Source organism: Megascapheus bottae, chromosome 4 (assembly GCF_031878675.1).
Source record: "Megascapheus bottae isolate mThoBot1 chromosome 4, mThoBot2.hap1, whole genome shotgun sequence".
Classification (NCBI taxonomy): Eukaryota; Metazoa; Chordata; class Mammalia; order Rodentia; family Geomyidae; genus Megascapheus; species Megascapheus bottae.
Genome location: NC_143512.1, coordinates 15,560,327 through 15,580,138, shown reverse-complemented (window position 1 = coordinate 15,580,138; position 19,812 = coordinate 15,560,327). Strand labels below are relative to the sequence as shown.

At 42.0% G+C, this 19,812-nt stretch overlaps 1 protein-coding gene, 1 long non-coding RNA gene and 1 other non-coding gene across 12 annotated transcripts in view; 2 read left to right on the top strand and 1 right to left on the bottom strand.

Moving 5' to 3' along the window:
- Epb41l4a (erythrocyte membrane protein band 4.1 like 4A) overlaps window positions 1-19,812 on the bottom strand; it is a 773,501-nt gene that overhangs the window by 477,955 nt on the left and 275,734 nt on the right. The gene's annotated exons all lie outside the window — the stretch shown is intronic.
- LOC150064093 (uncharacterized) lies at window positions 16,396-17,516 on the top strand. Its single transcript, XR_016535235.1, has 3 exons — window positions 16,396-16,758; window positions 17,045-17,101; window positions 17,394-17,516. It is a non-coding gene; the product is annotated as an uncharacterized LOC150064093 (long non-coding RNA).
- On the top strand, window positions 16,813-16,947 carry LOC150064094 (small nucleolar RNA SNORA13). Its single transcript, XR_016535342.1, has one exon. It is a non-coding gene; the product is annotated as a small nucleolar RNA SNORA13 (small nucleolar RNA).

The window sequence follows — 19,812 nt, the reverse complement described above, 5'->3', positions numbered from 1 at the left end:
GAGGGCTACCACTAGCCATGTGTGTGATCCTGGAAGAAGATTTTTCCCTATAAAGAAGTGAAATACAATAGCAAAGAGATGGAAACTACTCAGATGCCCCACTACAGATGAATGGATACAAAAATGGCAGATACACACACACACACACACACACACACACACACACACACACACGATGGAATTTGACATAACCAACAGGCAAGATAAAATAATGGCATTCACTGGGAAGTGGATGAAACTAGCGCAAATCAAATCATGTTGAACGAGGTAAGTCAAGACCAAAGGAACAAAAGGTGAATGGTCTCCTTGATATGTAGATATGAGATCCAAACAGTACAAGAGCAATGTCTCAATATTCAGGCACCCAAGGTCATTGACACAGTCTTGGAGATAAAAGTATAACTACACAGACATAAAAATCTATGATTGGGTTTATACTCTATATACAGAATGCTATATTGATCAATATGTATCCATGACATACAAACTCTCAGCTTAATTTTAATTACGATCTAAAATTTATGTGTCAGTGATAGCATATAGAGATTCCTTTCTTGAATACTTGTTTGTTAAACATGATATTTGAAATATGATGTAAAAAAATCAATGATAATAAAATCTTTTAAAATAAAAAATGAATTGAAATAATTACAGTTCTTACTGATACCTTCATGGCAGAATTGTGTGGGACCCAATAAGCCAGAGGTATCCAGTAAGCCATACACAGCTTCTAGAACTATGAAAACTAAAAAAACCATGTTTGCTATTGTAAACCATCGACTTTGCGAGCAATTTATTACAGAGTAATAGGTTATTAATAAGTTGGAGAACAGAATGAAAATTAAACCAATACTATATTACAAAAACAAGGATTGGGATGTAGCTCAGTGACCAAGCACTTGCCTACCAAGTGCAACATCCTGGGCTCAATAACCAGTACCAAAAAGAAAAGTAAAAAAATAAATAAAACACAAGTGACATAAAAACTGTAACAATTTGAGCATCTAAATAATATTGTAATAGATCATTGGATTATGCTAAATGTATTATATTATAAATATGCATACATTGATAGTGGCAAATTATCAACAGAAAGAGAGAAAGAAAGGAAACAACAAAAGGAGGGAAGGCAGAAAGATAAAGACAACTTTCTTACAAATAAGGTCCATATAATATGCATGAGTATGCATGCATACACATGCTGACCATAAGCTTAATAATTTCTTATTTTACTGAATATCAGCTGCACTTAGACTTGCTTTGGAGCAATGGAGTATAAAAAGAGTAGATAGTACCTTTACAGTGGATAAACTTGAAAACATGCTCTTACCTCAGTAATTGAAGTTAAGATCACGGATGATAAATCATGGAGATCATCCTTTACTTTGGTATAGTAACAAGGGCACTTTCTGGTATTTGTCTCCCTAATTCAATTCCAATCGAATTATGAAAAAAGGGGCAGAGGAAACAAGGGTCACTGTGCAATGTACCTCAAGACTATCAATGCCGTGACAAACAGAAAGCCTGGGAAACTCATTGGTGGAGACTATAGACAATCACAACCAAGCACTGGGTGATACCTTGAAATGGATCCTAGAACCAAAGAAGGACATCAGTAGAAAGACCACTCCCTCCCCTCTCCAGGGCTTCCTCTTCTACATGTGTCTAATGTGGATGCTTGTTATTTTTTTAAGGCTCCCTGGGATAATTTAGAATAATCATATTCTGAGATTCTTAACCTATTTCATTTACAACAATTCTTTTGCCAAATAAGGTCCAGCCCACTACAGATGTTAAGAGGAAGGAGAGATGCATGAAGCATCAATTGGGAATGTGCTCTACTGTCTTTCAAAATTGTTCTGACCATCTGTTATACCCAAATAAAAACGATGTTTCTAAAAAGTAAGATATTTAAGTGAAGTTGGCCTGGGGCCAATCAGAGAAATTCAGAGATTCAAGTACTAAAGAGAAACAGCCACAGCCCGATTTCCTTTTGTGGACAGCAAAAGTAAGAAATCTTATCATCGAGCAGTTTGTAAAGATTAACACTTGAATTCATTAACAAGACTCCAGAAGGCACCTAGATTATATTTTGGTTTTGGAAACATGTCCAAGCCATTGCTCTTATTTGGATAAGTGTTCCCCAAAGACCCATGAGTTAAAATCTTGGCCCCTGGCCTGCCTGTGGAACCTAAGAGAGCAGAAACTCCTGAAAAGCCTTCTCATCATTGGCTGTATGTTCCTCAAGGAGACTTTGAGACTACAGTCTCTTCTTCTTCCTCTTTTCACCATGAGGTGAATGGTTATGCCTCATGCTGCTGCTGCCATGCCCCAAACAATGAGACCAACCAATCATGTACTCACATCTCCAAAACTGTGAGCGAAAATAACCTTTATCTTTATAAGCTGATTGTCTCCAATATTTGTTACAGTAACTGAAAAATTGCTACCACAACCACCAAAGGTAGGAAACCTTTCCAAATAACCAGTCTTTAAAAACTCTTTAGCTACAACTTGAAAATAAAAATGTAGTATTCTTTAATGATTGTTTTTTTTTTCTCCTCCTCTATAAATATAAATTTAGAAGGCTTTGGCCAATCACTGAAAAAAAAAGTATTTGCAGACTTAGTGATTCTTTGGTTATCTCTGAATTCTTGACACATCATAGTAAAATTCCAACCATTACATAATTTCCTCTAATTTATTTAGTGCACTGGACAAAACTGTAAGTGAAATTGGTTCCAGTGGCTGGTAGTAAACAAGGGAATTCCTGCAGCTCATATCTGTGATTAAATGGGCTTGTCCTTACTTGAGCTGGGGAAGGGAGATTTCAGAAATTACTTTCTACTTACCTAATGGTTATCAATCTGGTGTCTTCTAATTTCCTTGACTTTTTTCTTTAATATTATAAAATGACATCTATAATTCTAATCGTCTGTATTGATAAGTGATTTGGGGATTTTACTCTGGTGGTTAGAATACTATATACCTTTCTGATAGCAGAAAGAATGGGTGTTTGATGACATGTAGTCTAGGAATGTCAGCACTACCACCCTATACTAAAGGCTCAATGAAAGGCCCAACTTCTCTGTACAGGTTCTCCTCTACCAGAATGCATATGGAAACTAGCAGTAAAGAGGGGACTAAAGTGATTCTACAATACTCCTTGTAAGAATGCACAATCTTTTAAACTAAATCACTTAAATCCCCCAGGAGAGTTTAAACCTAGACTGGTTCTGAAGGGTGAGGAATATACTGAAGCTCTTCCCATCCCCATGCTTCCACACCCCACACTCCAAATCAGCACCTCTGCAGGTGCTCAAGGCAACATCTTTACCCATATGGTGAAAGGACATGAAAATGGGAGACAATGAGGCATTTTAAAACAATATAGGAGTTAAGGGTATAATTCAGTTCTAAAGCATGTGTTTCCCATGTCAAGGCCCTGGGATCAGTTTTCAGCGTATACACATGCAATCATGCGCGCACACACACACACACACACACACACACACACACATACACACACACACACACACATACTAATATTACCTTTTCCACCATAGGTAGCTTGAAAGTCACAATCTACTTTCCTTAACAACCACCTCCTTGTCTCATTTAAACATTTGAACACCTCTTTCTGATGCTTACGTCCCAAAGGTAAGTTTTCAGACATCTCACCTTAAACAAATGATCTTTGAGACGTTCCCAAGTGCTCAGTTCTACTTGCCAACTTTTACCTTCTAAGAGAAGATCCTACTTAACTAAAAGGAAAATTCCTGGAAGCTGCTTTCTTGGTACCCACTGTAACTTTTTATTTCTGGTCCTGGGGCTAGAACTCTGAGTCTTGGAGCTGTCTCTGAGCTTTATTCTGGTCAAGTCTAGTGATCTCCCACTTGGGTCACAGCTCCACTTATTCTTTTTCTGTGATTGACTGGAAATAAGTCTCAGGGACTTTCCTGTCAGGAAATCGCAATCCTCAGATCTCAGCCTCCCAACTAGTTGGGATTATAGGCAAGAGCCACTGTTACTGGCCTTTCGCTATATCTTTCTGTGCCCTCCTGACTTTCCTTTCTACCCAAAAATCTATGCATGTTTGTATTTTGGTCCTAAGGTTGCCTATGTTACCCACAAATAACTTGAAGATTAATCTAGAAGAATGTACACAACAGTGTTAGCACTGGTGAGCCAAGGATGACAGAGAAATTTGAGCTAAATTGTTTCAGAAGTGACAAAATGATTTTGACTGAGGTTCCATTAAGACTTGCAATGCAGTTCCTGGCTTTGTGGGCCTTGGCTCTGGGCTCTGTTACACTTGCTCTGCTTCTTTGCAATGACTTGGAGAAGGCTTGCTCTGGAAGGAGCCAAGAGCCTTGCCCACGGGCTGTCAAGGTTCTCAGTGGAAGCCACTGCCATGGCTGCTTCCTTAGGATCCCGGGAGTGAGGCTGAACGCCATATTTCTTTCCTCTGCTTGTAGACAACATTCTTCCTCATCTACAGATTCCACCTCTCCCCAGATTCCAGCTTCTTGTTGGCATGTGCTCAAAAGAATCATTTCTTTCCTTCCTATATTGCTGACAAGTTAACTAGGTACTCCATGTTACTTCATCTGCCTTTCTAAAATAACACCTGGTATTTCTCCTTATAACTATGATACAGATGGTATTGGGAACCTTGGTTTTGTTGTGGATCTCAATAAGACTCAACTTGCTTATGTAGTGTTAGCCAAGCATGCCCCATTTGTGGACAGTGAAGATCTTTATTATAACAAAGGACACTCAGAATAACTCCAAGGTTATTTAAAAATAATCTAAGGATAAGAATTTGGAAGCTAATTCGATTGTGACACTTGGACCACATGGATCTATTGTCAAGTCTTGAGAAAAAGGTTGAAGAACAGTGAATTTTCAGTCAGAAGAATAACTCTCAAATCCAGTCTCTGCTGCTTTGTAACTGAATGACCTTCAATGAAGTTTGTGCATTAATAGATGAGTTATCCCATGCCTTCCTGCATCTGTTCACTTTGGGTTCAGCTCCTCCCATTAAGAACAAGATTACTGCCTGTAATCCTAGCACCCTGGATACAGAGACCAGAGGATCACAGGTTCAAGGCCCAGGCCACAGGCCTTCTATCAAAACAAAAACAAAATGCAAACAAACAAAAACCCACCAAAAACAAAGATTCCCATTCCTTCAACTGAAACAAAAAGAATAGTGCAGAAGGACTGATGTGTCAAGAACAAGTGTGAACCTTCAGAGAACTTGCAGCCCTCCATCACTCACTCTCAGTCTCACTTACAACGTTCATGTGACCGAGCCAGGGCTAGCCTGATGGTAATGCATGGCCAGTCACTTCTGTGTATCCTGCCACTAAGACCAGTAAACTCCAGGCCTCTGAGTGAGGCTGCCCTAGACTGGTCAGCTCTGAGAAACCCAACAACACACTCCAGACCCACAAGCAGGGCCACTGAAAATTAGCTCATCCTAATTCAGATCCGAATTACCCAGACAATACAAAGACCAGCGAATTAAATTCTTGTTGCTTTGTCAAGCCACTATGTTTTTTTTTCTCTTTTTATTTTTTTATTTATTAACTTTCATTTTTACATCCTATTTCAAATGTCATGTTTAAGAAACAAGTATTCAAGAAAGGAATCTCTATATACAATCACTGGCATTTAGATTTTAGACCATAACTAAAATTAAGCTGAGGGTTTGTATGTCATAAATACATAATAGTCTATGTAATAAAACATTGTATCTAGGGCCAGGAGTTTGGCCTAGTGGTAGAGTGCTTGCCTGGCATGCAGGAGACCTGGGTTCGATTCCTCAGTACCACATACATAGAAAATAGCAGGAACTGGTGATGTGACTCAAGCGGTAGAGTTTTAGCCTTGAGAAAGCCCAAGGCCCTGAGTTCAAGACCCAGGGCTCGCAAAAAAAAACAACGAAAATAACAAAAACAAAAAAAAATAAAACATTATGTCTATAGAGCATATAGCCCATCATAGATTTTATGTCTATGTAGTTATGTTTATATGTCCAATACCATGTCCATAACATTGGGTACCCAAATATTGAGTCATTGCTCTTGTACTGTGTGGATCTAATATCCACATATTAAGGATACCATGTGCCTTTTGTTCCTTTGGTCTTGACTTACCTCACTCAACATAATTTGATCTAGCTTCATTCACTTCCCAGCAAATGCCATTAAGCCACTATGTTTTAGAATAGGTAGCCACTCAGAAAAATCTTGGTATATACAGATAGATAGATAGATAGATAGATAGATAGATAGATAGATAGATGACTTGGATTACTATAAAATCCATTTTTTTAAAGAAGTGCATAGTGCATGTCAGGTGGAAGTACATAGTAGATACATTTTATAGCAAAACCTTTTTTAATGTTTATTTGAAGGCTATATGTGTTGGGACAAATAAAAGAGATACAAATGAAACAAACAAAAACAGGAGATGTATAGCAGAGCTGAAGTCAGATCTAGATGCAGACCTAAAGGAAAACCAGCACTTGTCCCCTGTCCTGTTTCTGTCCTGCCTCCTGGTGTATTGCAGGCACAATGCTCAGCCCTCCTCCCACTATCAGAACACACAGACAGGGAAGTTTTCTTGACCCAAGTAGAGGCAAGTCTCACACAAAGGCTCCACCGGGCCCAGGTTGGGGCCAGTTTGTCCTGAGTGAACCAATCACAATGACCACATAGATGGGGCTCTTGCTCCATTAAATCACATGTGGCTCCTTGGCTACACTAATCCATGGAAAATGTGCTATGTGGCCACAAATAACACCATCAGAAGTCTAGAATAAAGAATCGTGCTCTGGCTACCTTCTAATTCACAGTAAGTACTGCCCCTCCATATCACTTAGCTAGATCTGAGCACTTAACAGTCCAGTAAGGCTGAAAACAAACTTCTCTCTGAAACAGCTACTTCACGCTATCCAACTGTTCCTCATTAATCACTGTTACATGGAGCAAGTCTTCGGACCCTAAGAAAAATGGAACTAATAGACACAGATTTCTGAAAAGGCATTTTATTATATTTGACTTCCCAACACATTGTGTTCCAGTGGGGCATTGGGTGTTGGATACTGAGATTTCTGAGGTTTTGGTTGCATGGTGAATTTGAAGATGATCTCTGGTGAGAACTAAACCATTAGGCTAGAGAGAGTGAAGGAAACTTTGTGAATATTTAAATGAAAAGTAGATTAAAATAACAAGTCTATCAGGTTATGGGCACTGGGGTGTTACAGTTTTTGCTACTGTTGCTCTAGTTTAACAAGACAGGTGCTCTGCGTATGAATGGGTAGTTTGTGTACAGTGTTAAACTGAAAGCCTTTTATTTGAAAAAGATTGAATGTTTGACCGAATTTAAAACTAACATACACCCAAGCAAGTAAAGATCTATAGCAGGGCCGGGAGTTTGGCCTAGTGGTTAAAGTGCTTGCCTAGCATGCATGAAGACCCGGGTTCGATTCCTCGGTACCACATACATAGAAAAAAGCTGGAAGTGGTGCTGAGGCTCAAGTGGTAGAGCTCTAGCTTTGAGAAAGTCCAAGGACAGTGCTTAGGCCCTGAGCTCAAGCCCAGGACTGGAAAAAAAAAAAAAAGATCTATAGCAAAACATTTCTATTATAATACTTGAGTTTTTAGGAAGCCTAGCAAAGCAGCAAGCAGATTAAAATGTCTGCTGCCCACTCATTCTGTCTGCTTTATGCTACTCTAATCACGATCTCATTTCAGGTGAACTACAATGCACACCTTTTGGTATCATTTAAAATAGCTCAACTAGTTAAAGACATGATTTGGTCGTGTCGACTCTTTCCTGGGCATGTCAGAGACAGACAGGAATTTACAGACAATTATGTAAACTGAGACAACAGCTGTGTTAGGAAGAAACTTAAAATTCAACAAACTGGGACTACTTTTTGATGCCCATGAGGTAATGCAGAACTCTTTCATAAATTCCAAAATGTCTAAGAGTTCTATAATATTTGATTATATTAAACTGGCTATTCCTTTTACTTTCTGGAACTTCATTTGCCTGTGATTTTTCATCCAGAAAATATAAACACCACATGTTGACTGAATCAGCAGAATTTATATGGGGGAGTCAGAAAATACATGTGCTCATAGTATTGCACCTCACTAATCTTTTCTACATAAAGTATAGCAAAGAGGAAAACTACTGAAGGAACAAGCAAACCTTAATGCTATATTTAGTGCAACGCAGTGCAAAGGCCAATGGAACATGGAGGTTTGGTTAGTTTTGTCCCTTCTGGAAAAAGTTTGAGTGTAAACAAAATTTACAACTATGAATTCTATGTGCATATCAAACCTTGGCTCAGCCATAAAATGGAATCACAGAACTACAAAGCTAAAAGGAACCAGGAGGTCTTCTATGGGGGAAACGTTTAAGACTCAAATGGAGTGGGTAATGGCCTGAGAACTCTGGTGATGGGTAATGCAATCATGCTTAGAATCTATCCACGGTTATGGGTATTCCCACACATAGCAATGGACAAGTTACTGAGTGGTTCATTTGGTCCACACAGGATGTGAGCAGAAAGTAGCTTTATTCTGTTCTCTGATACTTCAGATCAGCTTCCTGGATTCCTTTCCTATCACTGGATAGAAATATGAGAAGTGTCATGCTCTTGCTGTACCTTTAAGTGTCAAGAATAGAAGGCATACTAGCACAATGATGTTCATTGCAGCATTGTTCACCATAGCTAATATATGGAATCAACCCAGATGCCCCTCAGTAGATGATGGATCAAGATGTGGTATTTATACACAATAGAATTCCCTGTTGCCATCAGAAAGAATGACATCCCCCTATTCATAGCGAAATGGAAAGACTTGGAAAAAATAACATTAAGTGAACTAAGCCAGACCCAAAGGAACATGGGCTCCATGGTTTCCCTCATTTGTAATAATTAGTACACACCTAGGATTCCCCTAGCAGAGGATTGCAATAGCTCAAAATCTAGATAGAGAAGGTCATATAGGATGAGACTAAGTGAAAGGATCTCTAGGATATGGAACCAGAGCTTTATCTTGTGTGATTATTGTTCTTAATATACTATGTTATTTCTCTTCTTTTTTTGTCCATTGGTTAATCTCATAATGTTACAATATCTTAGCTTGTTACCTGATATACTGTATATATGTTTATTTGTTTATTTGGAATAGGAAAGCGATGAGGGGAAAACAAGATGATTGGAAGGAGAGGATGGGAGGGGAATGGGGACCAAAACACAAGAAGGGGTATCAACGTGTGAGAAGTAATGCACTACTACTTGACGAATGTAACTATAACTCCTCTATACAGTATCCCAACATTTAAGAAAAGAAAAAAACACAACAAAGAATAGAAAGTCTACGGGGGAAGCACAGAAATGGATAGAGAGAGTGGACAAAGGCAGCAGACTAGACTCTAGCAACTAGACTCTAAGTTGAAAATTTACTGTACAATGGGTGGGTGGGAGCAGGAGGGAAACACTGGGAGAGAACAAAGCAAGGGGTGACATTTTCCAAAAAGAAATGTACTCTTTACCTGATGTAACTATACCCCTCTGTACATCATCTTTATAATAACATTTTTGCCAGTCTTGGGGCTTGAAGTCAGGGCCTAAGGACTGTTCTTGAACTTTGTCAAGGCTAGTGCTCCGCCACTTGAGCCACAATGCCACTTCTGGCTTTTTCTGTTTATGTGGTACCAAGTAGTCAAACCCAGGGTTTTGTGCATGCTAGGCAAGCACTCTACCAGTAGGCCATGCTGCTGGCCCTATAATAACAATTTCTAAAAGTTGTAAGACTATTCTTACTTCAGTCAGGTAGGGGTGGCTCATACCTATAATCCTAGCTACTGATTCATCTGAACTTGGAGAATTATAATTCAAAGCCAGCCTGGGCAGAAAAGTCTATGAGACTCTTACCTCAATCAAACACTAGAAGTTAATCAAAGTAGAATCTAGCTCAGTTAGTTCTGGCTCAATTTATTTCAACTCAATTAATCTAGAAGTGGAGATGTGGCTCAAGTGGTAGAGCACCATACTTCCGTAAAAAAAGCCAAATGAGAGCAGGAGTCCCTGAGCCTCAATAAACAACACACACACACACACACACACACACACACACACACACACACACACAATTTAACCAGCTTCCCTTGTGGAACTTTCTACAATACAGGTAGTAGTATGAGCTCACTTTCTTCTACCATTCTCACTCTAGTCCCTCTCATGGTCACCAAGTGATCAGCATTGCTGGGATTTGAACAATGTGCAGGTGGGTCTCTTAATCTCTTCACTTGGGCCTACTGTTTGTGGTCCCTGCCCCACCCCAGCCCCAGTCCATTATAGGCAACCCTGTTCCACACAAAGTCTCCTTTAAAATGATCTCACTTCTTTGCAAGCCTAGTGGTACATGCCTCCAATCCCAGTACTAAGAAAGTTGAGGCAGGCTGATCACAAGTTCAATGCCAGCCTGAGGTGCACTGGGAGATCCTATCACAAGTCTTTTTACTCTCACTTCTGATGTAGGGAAACATGTACTTTTGCCACAGGTGAGATGCCCATGTCCCCACCAAAGTCCTTTCTCCCATGAGCACCACTGCCAGACAGCGGCAGCTCCAGCTAGTCCAGTCCAGTGCATTTTACTATTCCCCGAGTCTCTCACATTGTAAGATACACAAATCAACTGGTCTCAGCCTTTCCTCATGGGGGAGGGGCCACCTTGCCATCCACCAAGGACTCACTCTCTTGCTCACAGTCTCTTCACTCCACCACTCCCATCAGAGATGGGCTCATTCGGGTGGAGCTGGCTGCACCACCATAGAAAATCACATGCCCAGGCAGTTCATTTAGGAGCTGGATGTGCTGGGCACGACTGTGCTCATCCCAACATTTGGGACTCGACCACATCTCAGAAGCAAAAGGAACAGAGGTACAGAGGTCACATTTAAGATCTTAATATTGCCTCTGTCATCTAACGAAACCAAAACAACAACAACAAAAGATACATATTAGGATTATTGGGGTAAATTAATACTGAATTTTCCAACCTGCCCTCTCATGAAGATTCATGTTAGCTCAACAATGGCTTAAGAAAATAAATACAAGTCCTCACAACTAAAAGGAAATGTGAAATTCTTTCAATGATGCATCAGTTGCTAAAGTATTGAGAGGCCTCCATCCCCTGAACTCACTTTTCCCTTCACTCAGGAATACATTTATGAGAGACTTGCAATCTCTGAAATTGTTCAAATGCAAGTTTCCAAGTTCTCTGCACTTGTTAGCTCTAAAGAGGAACACTGGGCTGTGTCAAGGCTTAGGTTTCCTGTGGCAGCTGATCAACCCATTGTGGCTTCTCATGAGGAGAACCACTGAACACAGGAAATGGCCAAGCATTTATTTCATGGCCTATGACAGGGATTCTGCTACAGTTACCATTACAGAGAAGAATTTTCTGAAATAAAATTCTTTTTTTGAAGCTGGAAGCATCCTATACTAGACATTTCTGTCCTCCCATCATTTTGTCCTCCCATTATTTCTCAGTGCTACGTCGTTCTGCCTGTTGGAGAGTTGCTTATCCATTTGTGAAACTCCAAGTCTAGTGGAATAGCCAGGAATCCTCTGCCACAGATTGAAGACAACTAATGCCACTTATTAAAAAATCAAGTTCTATCATTGCTGTTTCTCTTATCCTGTCCTCACCAAAGTATTCACCTAACCATACATTTTCCTACCATCTGTCTGCCTGCTTCCCAAAGAAAGACTGCTAGGGTTCGAAGTGTGGCTCAGGTGGTAGAGCACTTGAAAGCATTTAATACAGAGTTCAAACCCCAGTCTTGGAAAAAGAGGGGGAAAAGGGAGGGAAGAAAGGAAGGAAAGAGGAAGGAAGGAAGGAAGGAAGGAAGGAAGCAAGGAAGCAAGGAAGGAAGGAAGGAAGGAAGAAAGGAGAAGGGAAGGGAAGGAGAAGGGAAGGAGAAGGGAAAAAGGGACAGGAGGGTAGGGGAGTGGAGGGGAGGGAAGGGAAGAGAAGGGAAGGGAAGAGAAGGGAACGGAAGAGAAGGGAACGGAAGGGAAAGGAAGAAGGCTGCCACACCATGGAAAGGCAAAGTTACTGACGTGGAAACGGAGTTTTCTAAAAATGTTCTTGGAATCATGTGAACATGAACCACATGCTATATCTATAATTAGTCATAAAAATAAAAGACACATAGTTTCATTTAGCAGCTATTTCTTTCCAGAGTGTGACTAACATAGCAATCAAGTCATACCTGACTAAAAAAAAATTTAAGACAGAATGAGCTGCCTAACCCATAGCAGAAGTACTTACGAGTAATTCAGCCCACATTCCTATGTGTATTTCCTGGCAGGCTGACTCCAGGCCGCTGCAGCCTTACTTTCCCAGTTGGTTCGGGACATACATATCTGCAGTACACAGGCAGTTGCCAGTGTGAGATGTTCATTCCTGTCTGAACTGACATGCAGAACATTTCAGGGGTATACAAAGTAACCTACCCAAACAAGTCTTTTTTATATAATTTCACCAGGATTTTAATAAGAAAATCTGTCGTAATTCTGAAAATGTAGAATGGAAACTAGGTTTAAAAAATTCCTGAAAGATGAGATGGTTATACTTAATATGGTTACTTAGTTGTAATTTCATTCAAATTGAAGTGGGTGTGTGATGTGATTCTAAAGCAGTGTGATTTTTTGTGTGTGTGATTGTCTTCTACCGCCACCTGGTGGTCATTCTACATACTGACATCGGGCCTGTTGGGATTGTTGATAAGTTTGTATTTATGGAGCAGTCCACTAGCCTATGGCTCTCATGGACAAGGCCACCTTTCTGGCAGATTTCCGCCACTGATGCTGCACGGGGGATTTTATGTAGCTTTTGCTAACCAAAGGAAGACAATCCACGTCTTCTGAAATTATATGTGAACATATTCATCTTAATCATCACTAGGCTATACTACATTTTCTTTCCTTTCCTGTAATTTTTCCCAAACAACTTGGAATTATGCTGAATATATATTAACTCTAAATATTTAATTTATACAATATTTAATTTATACTTCAGATGAGACATGTTTTTTTTCTTTTCCTTTTGTTTTCTTTTAAAAGAAACAACAGGTGCAATATCATTCTTTCTGATGGATGAGTAGAGTGGCATTGTGTATACATATACACCATATTTTCTTGATCTATTCATCCACTGAGGGAGCATCTAGATGGAGTCCATATCTTAGCAATGGTAAATAATGCTGCAATGAACCTGGTTGTGCTCTATTGGATAACTGCCCAGGTGAGGAATTCCTGGGGCATAGGGGATCTCTATTGTACCGTTCCTAAGAAAATGGAAAGACTTGGAAAAAATTGTGCTAAATGGGGCCGGCAGTTTGGCCTAATGGTAGAGTGCATGCCTAGCATGCATGAATCAATTCCTTGGTACCACACACATAGAAAAAAGCCAGAAGTGCTGCTGTGGCTCGAGTGGTAGAGTTCTAGCTTTCACAAAGCCCAAGGACAGTGCTCAGGACCTGACTTCAAGGCCAGGACTGCAAAAAAATTATGCTGGTTAGAACGTAAGTAAGCAAACACACTCATTAGTGGTAGCTAGAACATGCCTATAAACCTACAAGTAAATATGCTGGGTGGTTTTCAAAAAAATACATTGGGACATGATAAAATACCTAAGATTCTATGCAGTCATACAGTAACAGTGTAAGAGGAGGCACAGAAATGGAAGGACAAATGGTAAACCAATGCCACAGTGATACTCAATACACATTATGTTGAACATGAACTATCCAACTTGTGGGTGGGGATGGGAGAGAGAAACTGGGAAAGAGTGGGAGAAGAAATGATGTTGCTCAGAAACAAATATACAAGCTGGGTGTGGTGGCTCACATCTGTAACCCTAACTACTCTGGAGGCTGAGATCTGAGGATCAAGGTTCAAAGCCAGCCCCAGCACAAAAGGACCTGAGACGCTTATCTCCACTTAAGCTCTAGAAAATGAGAAGTGGGGCTTGGCTCAAGGGTTGGGTGATAGCCTTGAGCTGAAGAGCTCAGGGACAAGCCCAGGCCCAGGTCAAGCCCCATGACCCACAAAACAAAAACTAAACCAAAAAAAATCCCCAACTCTTTATCTGACTTAGATAACTTTAACACCTTTATAATAGCAATAAAATGCATTAAAAAGAAAAAAAAGGGCTGAACTAGTCTTTTGATGAGTCTCTCATAAGACTTACAAGAGCTAGGAGAGTCTGCCTTTAACCACACAGCCTGTCTCACTACCTTTCTCCTCTGCAAGGATTACACTTAACAGGAAGAAACAAAATAACCTCTGCTTTATCTGTATGGTGATAATTCTAAAATTTCAGCATAAAAGCCCAATATCTTTCACAGTTATGAGCCTTGCATGTCTTGCTTCTGTCTGTCTCATACATTTCCACTTCATTCCTTGCTCTGTGCCAGGTACCATCACCACAGCCTGCTGTTCCCAGATCATTGTCCTTTCTCTTTTTTCCTTTTTTTTTTTTCCATTACCAGGGCCTTACACCCTTGCTCTACTTTTTTAAATTGATGTCCGGTGCTCTACCACTTGAGTAATACCTCTAGGAGAGCTATTTTGCTAGCCAATTAGAGATCAATTCTTGCAGATTTTTCTGCCAAGGGTTGGTTTTGAACTGTGATATTCAAATCTCAGCTTCCAAATCTCTAGGATTCAAAGGGGGAGCCACTGGCACCTGGTTTTGAATCCAGAAGTTTCATGACCACACAAACACAGCTTTGCTCCAAGTTCATCTCCACACTTTCCATTGCTAGCCTTGTCAGCTACTGACTGAGAGCATTTGAAACATGCTTTGTGTGAACTAAATGTGTTCAGAGTATATTATGCATAAAAAATTTAAGAGTTAGCAGGAATTTAAACGTAAAACCCCACATGGCACTGGTGGCTCAAGCCTGTAATCCCAGCTATTCAGGAGCCTGAGATCTGAGGATTGTGATTCAAAGTCACCCTGGGCAGGAAAGTATGTGAGACTTCAGAAAACTGGAAATGGCTCTGTGGCTTAAAAGGGTAGGGTGGTAGCCTTGAGCTCTTCAACTCAAGGACAGTGCCTAGGCCCATAGTTCAAGCCCTAGGACCAAAAAAAAAAAACAAAAACAAAAGCAAACAAACAAAAAAACCATGTTATGGATAGACTTATATTGATTACATCGTAAAATAATAAAATAATATGTAGCTATGGCTGGGAGTGTGACCTAATGTTAGAGTGCTTGCCTGGCATGCACCAAGTCCTGGGTTTGATTCCTTGGTAACACATACATAGAAAAACAAGTCAGAAATGGTGCGGAGGCTCAAGTGGTAGAGTGCTAGGCTTGAGAAAGCTCAAGGACAGTACTCAGTCCCTGGGTACACGCCCCAGGACTGACAAGAGGAAGAAGGAGGAGGAGTATAAAAAGAAGAGGAAGAAAAAGAAAAAAAAAGATAGGAGGAGGAGGAGGAGGAGGAGGAGGAGGAGGAGGAGGAGGAGGAGGAGGAGGAGGAGGAGGAGGAGGAGGAGGAAGAGGAGGAGAAAGAAGAGGAGGAGGAGGAGCTAATTTGCATGTTTAAATATAATCCTGCTCCCCCTTCTCTCCCTGGCCTGGAGTGCAGCCGGAAACACCTTCTTTGTTTATAACGGTACTCGTGTTAAGACCCAGGGCCTCCAACCGCTGAGCTGCAGGCCCGCTCGTGTGCGCACGCGCGCGCTTGCTCCTGCCTGGGCGCTCTCCTGGATCTGTGTCACTCAAGGCTAGCTCTCTACCCCGGGGCCTCAGCGCCACTTTGGCCTTTCTCTTTCTGTTGGTTAATTGGAGAGAAGCGTCTCCCAGGCTGGCTTCGAACCCTGATCCTCAAGTCCCAGCCTCCTGAGTAGCCAGGATTACCCAGGCGCGGCCCCGGAGTCGGGCCAGCTCTCGGGTTTTCCTTCCCTATTTGTGTTTTCTGTGTCCTCCTCATTAACCATTACCACAAACGTTTTCATGAATGACCTTACTGTCCCTCCACTGGAGACGGTGGGCGGCGCGGTCGGTGTTCCAGTCTGAGGCCTCTGGGCCGCACCTGCTGCTCAGACCACACCCAAGAAAACGTTTTTTCTGTCACCAGAATGGTTCCAACCGGAAACGCGCTTCGGGCTTCCAGAGGGCCTGCGGACGCTGGGCTCGCCCTGCGCCTGTGGCCTCCGGCCTCACCGCGGCAGGCGAGAGTCCGGCGGCAGATGGTACGGTCCGCTGGCACACGCCTCCCCCGCGCCCTGCGGAGATGGGTCCTTCCAGCCTAGAAGAGCATTCTGGGAAGGGGGCGTGGCTCTCCTCCTCTCAGTGGCAGCCATGGGGCTGTGCGCCAGCGCGTCTGGACCGGTGTGTTCCCTCAGGCCTTCCACACCTGGGCGCTGGCCGGGATAGCCCCCGTGCCCGGCGCCCGGCTTTGCAACCTGGGGCCTAAGTCGGCGGTTTTCTCCCGAGAAAGTCCCGGAGGGCCGGAGGCGGCCTGCGGCCTGTGCTCGCTGGCGTGCGATGGCGGACGGCCTGGAGGACCAGTGCGGACGCTTCCCTCCGCTGCAGCCGCCGGGCCCACACCCGAGGTGCGGCTGAGGATGTCGGTCATTACTCCTGCTTCCTGGGCCCGGACGTGACGGGAGAGTGAGTGAGTGCACACCACCATCTTGGCAGGCAAGTCTTCCCGCGCACGTGGCTGCAGCCCAGGCCCCAGGCAGCTTTCCTGGTAGCCTTTGTGTTGCCCGTTCACCTTCGCGAACTAGTGAATGCGGTGTCAAAAAAGGCGCAAATAAATGCTTTGCAGCCTTTTCCTGCCCTCAAATTCTTGGTATCTTTGGTGGTGGAGCTGCACAAGCGACAGTGCGCGCTTTTATGTTCATCTGCATGTATAAGTGGTCTCTGAGATGGCCCGCGTTTGGTGTGTGGTTCCCTTAACCAGTTTGAACTAAATTTTCTCCAGGTGAAAGATGAGTGCTCGAGGAGACTTGTCCTGGTTGAAAACCATGTGGCACTTCAGGTAAGGTGATAAGGGAGTTGCACGGGGAGGGGGGGGGAGCGATTTTTCAATATTGTGGTTCATCGTTAGTACATCTGCCCCAAAGTTAGCAAATAAAATGGTGTAGGAAAGAAATAACACAAAATGGGGGCTTTCTAGATAGCTTAGATTCGTTCTCATTGGCTAAATGTAAAGGTGTGTTGGTATTCAGAGCTGAATGCAGTAATAGTGTTAACTTTTTTGGTAAAGAAGCATGCACTGTCTAGTAAAGATGTGGCACATGTTTTCAAAAGTTGTTGCTTTTTTCTTTTAGGCCGTCCATGGTGAGGATTTTAGGTGTTTGATCTTCGGAAGTTGCACAGAACACATAAATGCCTATCCAGCATGCTCGACTATACGTTCAAGACAGTTTATGAATAAATGTTTTAATGTTTGACACCTGTGTTTTAAGTCTTTTATTCACCATAAAACAGTCTTCTGTTACTGAAAATTCTAAGGGAAGGTTCAATCTTTATGACCAGTAACTTCAAATCTTTCTGAAGTCTCATCCGCATGTCTGATAGCCTTGAGATCACTACTAACAAGGTTTTCTTCTTGCAAATAATTACACTAGCTACCTCATGGTTTAACTCCTGTGTGTGCTTTACTATATTCGCTGGGGTGGTTGTATGTGCATTCGGTATTTTTCTTTTTCTGTGCACCATTCAAGAGTTTGAACTCACAGTTTATACAGTGTTCCTAAGGTTTTAGTGCCCAAGACTACTGCTCAGCCACTTATGCCACAGCTTAATTTCCAGCTGTTTTTTGGTTAATTGGAGATTATAGATTCTCAGGGGCTTTTTTGCCCAGGCTGGCTTCAAACCACAACCTTCCAATCTTAGGCTCCTGAGCAGCTAGAATTGAGTGCAAAGCACTGTACTAAGAGCTGGAAACAATCCCTAAAACATAGCTCCTCTGGAAGGATATATAGCTGGTGAAGAAATATGTCAAAGTTTTCTTTGTGAGATGAATTCTGTCATGTCATCTGAGTCAGAAGCATGAGCTAGCTAGTCAGGTTGGGCCTAAAAAGATACCTTTTAGGATAGTAGGGGCAAGGAAAATTAGCCCCTTCTATGGCTTATGCTGTTCTTCCCTTTTGTAAGATAGCTGGCTATTACAGGGGCTGAGGGTGGTAAGTCTGAAGAGATGGGTAGAAAAGGTTAGACCACTTAGGGTTTGGGCTTTATTATAGCAGGAAATAACAGACCAGGGCAGGTAGGATTTAGTCTGGCTTGGACCAGTTAAACAAGGATGTTTTACCACAAGCTTACTGGCCCCAAATGTAGCTGTGAGGCAGCAATTTTCTTGTGATACAAGCAGCTCCAGAACAGAAATGAACCATAAGGCCTCAGGCATAAATCCAATCTGGGGTAGAGGTTGTAGGTAGGTCTGAGGTTGCAAAGTGGCCAAAAGTGAAATGAAAAGTAGAGGGAATTGTTTACTGTAGCCCAGATGACTAAAAGGAAGAGTGTAACTACACACTAGAGCAGAGGCAGTAGTTTGAGAGAAAACCCTGGAGACAAAAAGTCCAAGATACTCGAATAGTTAGCTAATTCACAGTTTGAGAAGTACCCGTGATACACCCTTCCCAGCCCAGTCCTGCCTCTTCATTACGATCAAGTCTCTATCTTGAGGTGGGCAGCTTGAACAGTTTTCACTGTTTTTGCTGTGTGCTTTCCAGTCAGATTGCATGTAGATAGGATGAGGTTTTGCTTCAATCAGGCTGTCTTTGGACCCATTTCTTTTCTTAAAGAAAACATTTTTACATGTGTATGCTAGAGTCACCAAGTAGTTTTTGTAAAAGGACAGAATGTGTACAATATTAATTATTTACAAGCAAGACACTAGTTATTGGGGCAGTAGAGTAGATGAAGTGATCCACCAGGATGTACTGACTGCTCAGCTGGTGGGTACCACTCCCTGCAGTGCTCAGTGGATAGCTGTTTCATTTGAAAGCAGGCTTAGGATCACCACAGCTGACAGAAGATGCTCTAGACTTGCATACAGCAAAATGAGAGCTATTTATTCTGTATAATTTGCTTTTTGGGGGGCGGAGGGGGGGCGTTGAACTTAGGGCCTGAGCACTGTCCTTGGGCTTTCTCAAGGCTAGTGCTCTACCATGGAGCCACAGCACTGCTTCTAGCTATTTTCATGTATGCTAGGCGCGCTCTACCACTAGGACATGCTCCTGGCCTAATCTGCCATTTTTGAAATTCTTCAGTGATGCTGATAAATCACATGCATTGTTATAGAATCTGTGTGTGTTGCTCAGATTTCCATTCCGGGCTGGGATTATTGGAAATTCTGGTTTGCTACACAGCTCCAATTTGAGATCCACCCTATCCAATCCCACGAGCCTTCCAAAAACAGCCCTCAGCCACAACAACCTCCTTAGCTCAAGACAGGATGACTGAAGCTCCAGAGCTTCCCATAAGATCCCATTAGGGGACTGAGCTACACAGTTTAGCTTGTACCTCTGCCCACATCTCTCTTCTTTCACTTCCCAACAAGTACCACAGGGTACTGCCCAATAATCTGGCACATAATAATCAAGTAATTGATAAGAAAGGAGCAGGGCAATGGAAAATAGCATAACAGCTTTGTAGGTAATGTATGAACTCCCAAGTTTATAATGTATAAAACTGCATAGCTAACATGTTTTTATGAGAGAGACACAGTAGTTTTAATTGGCT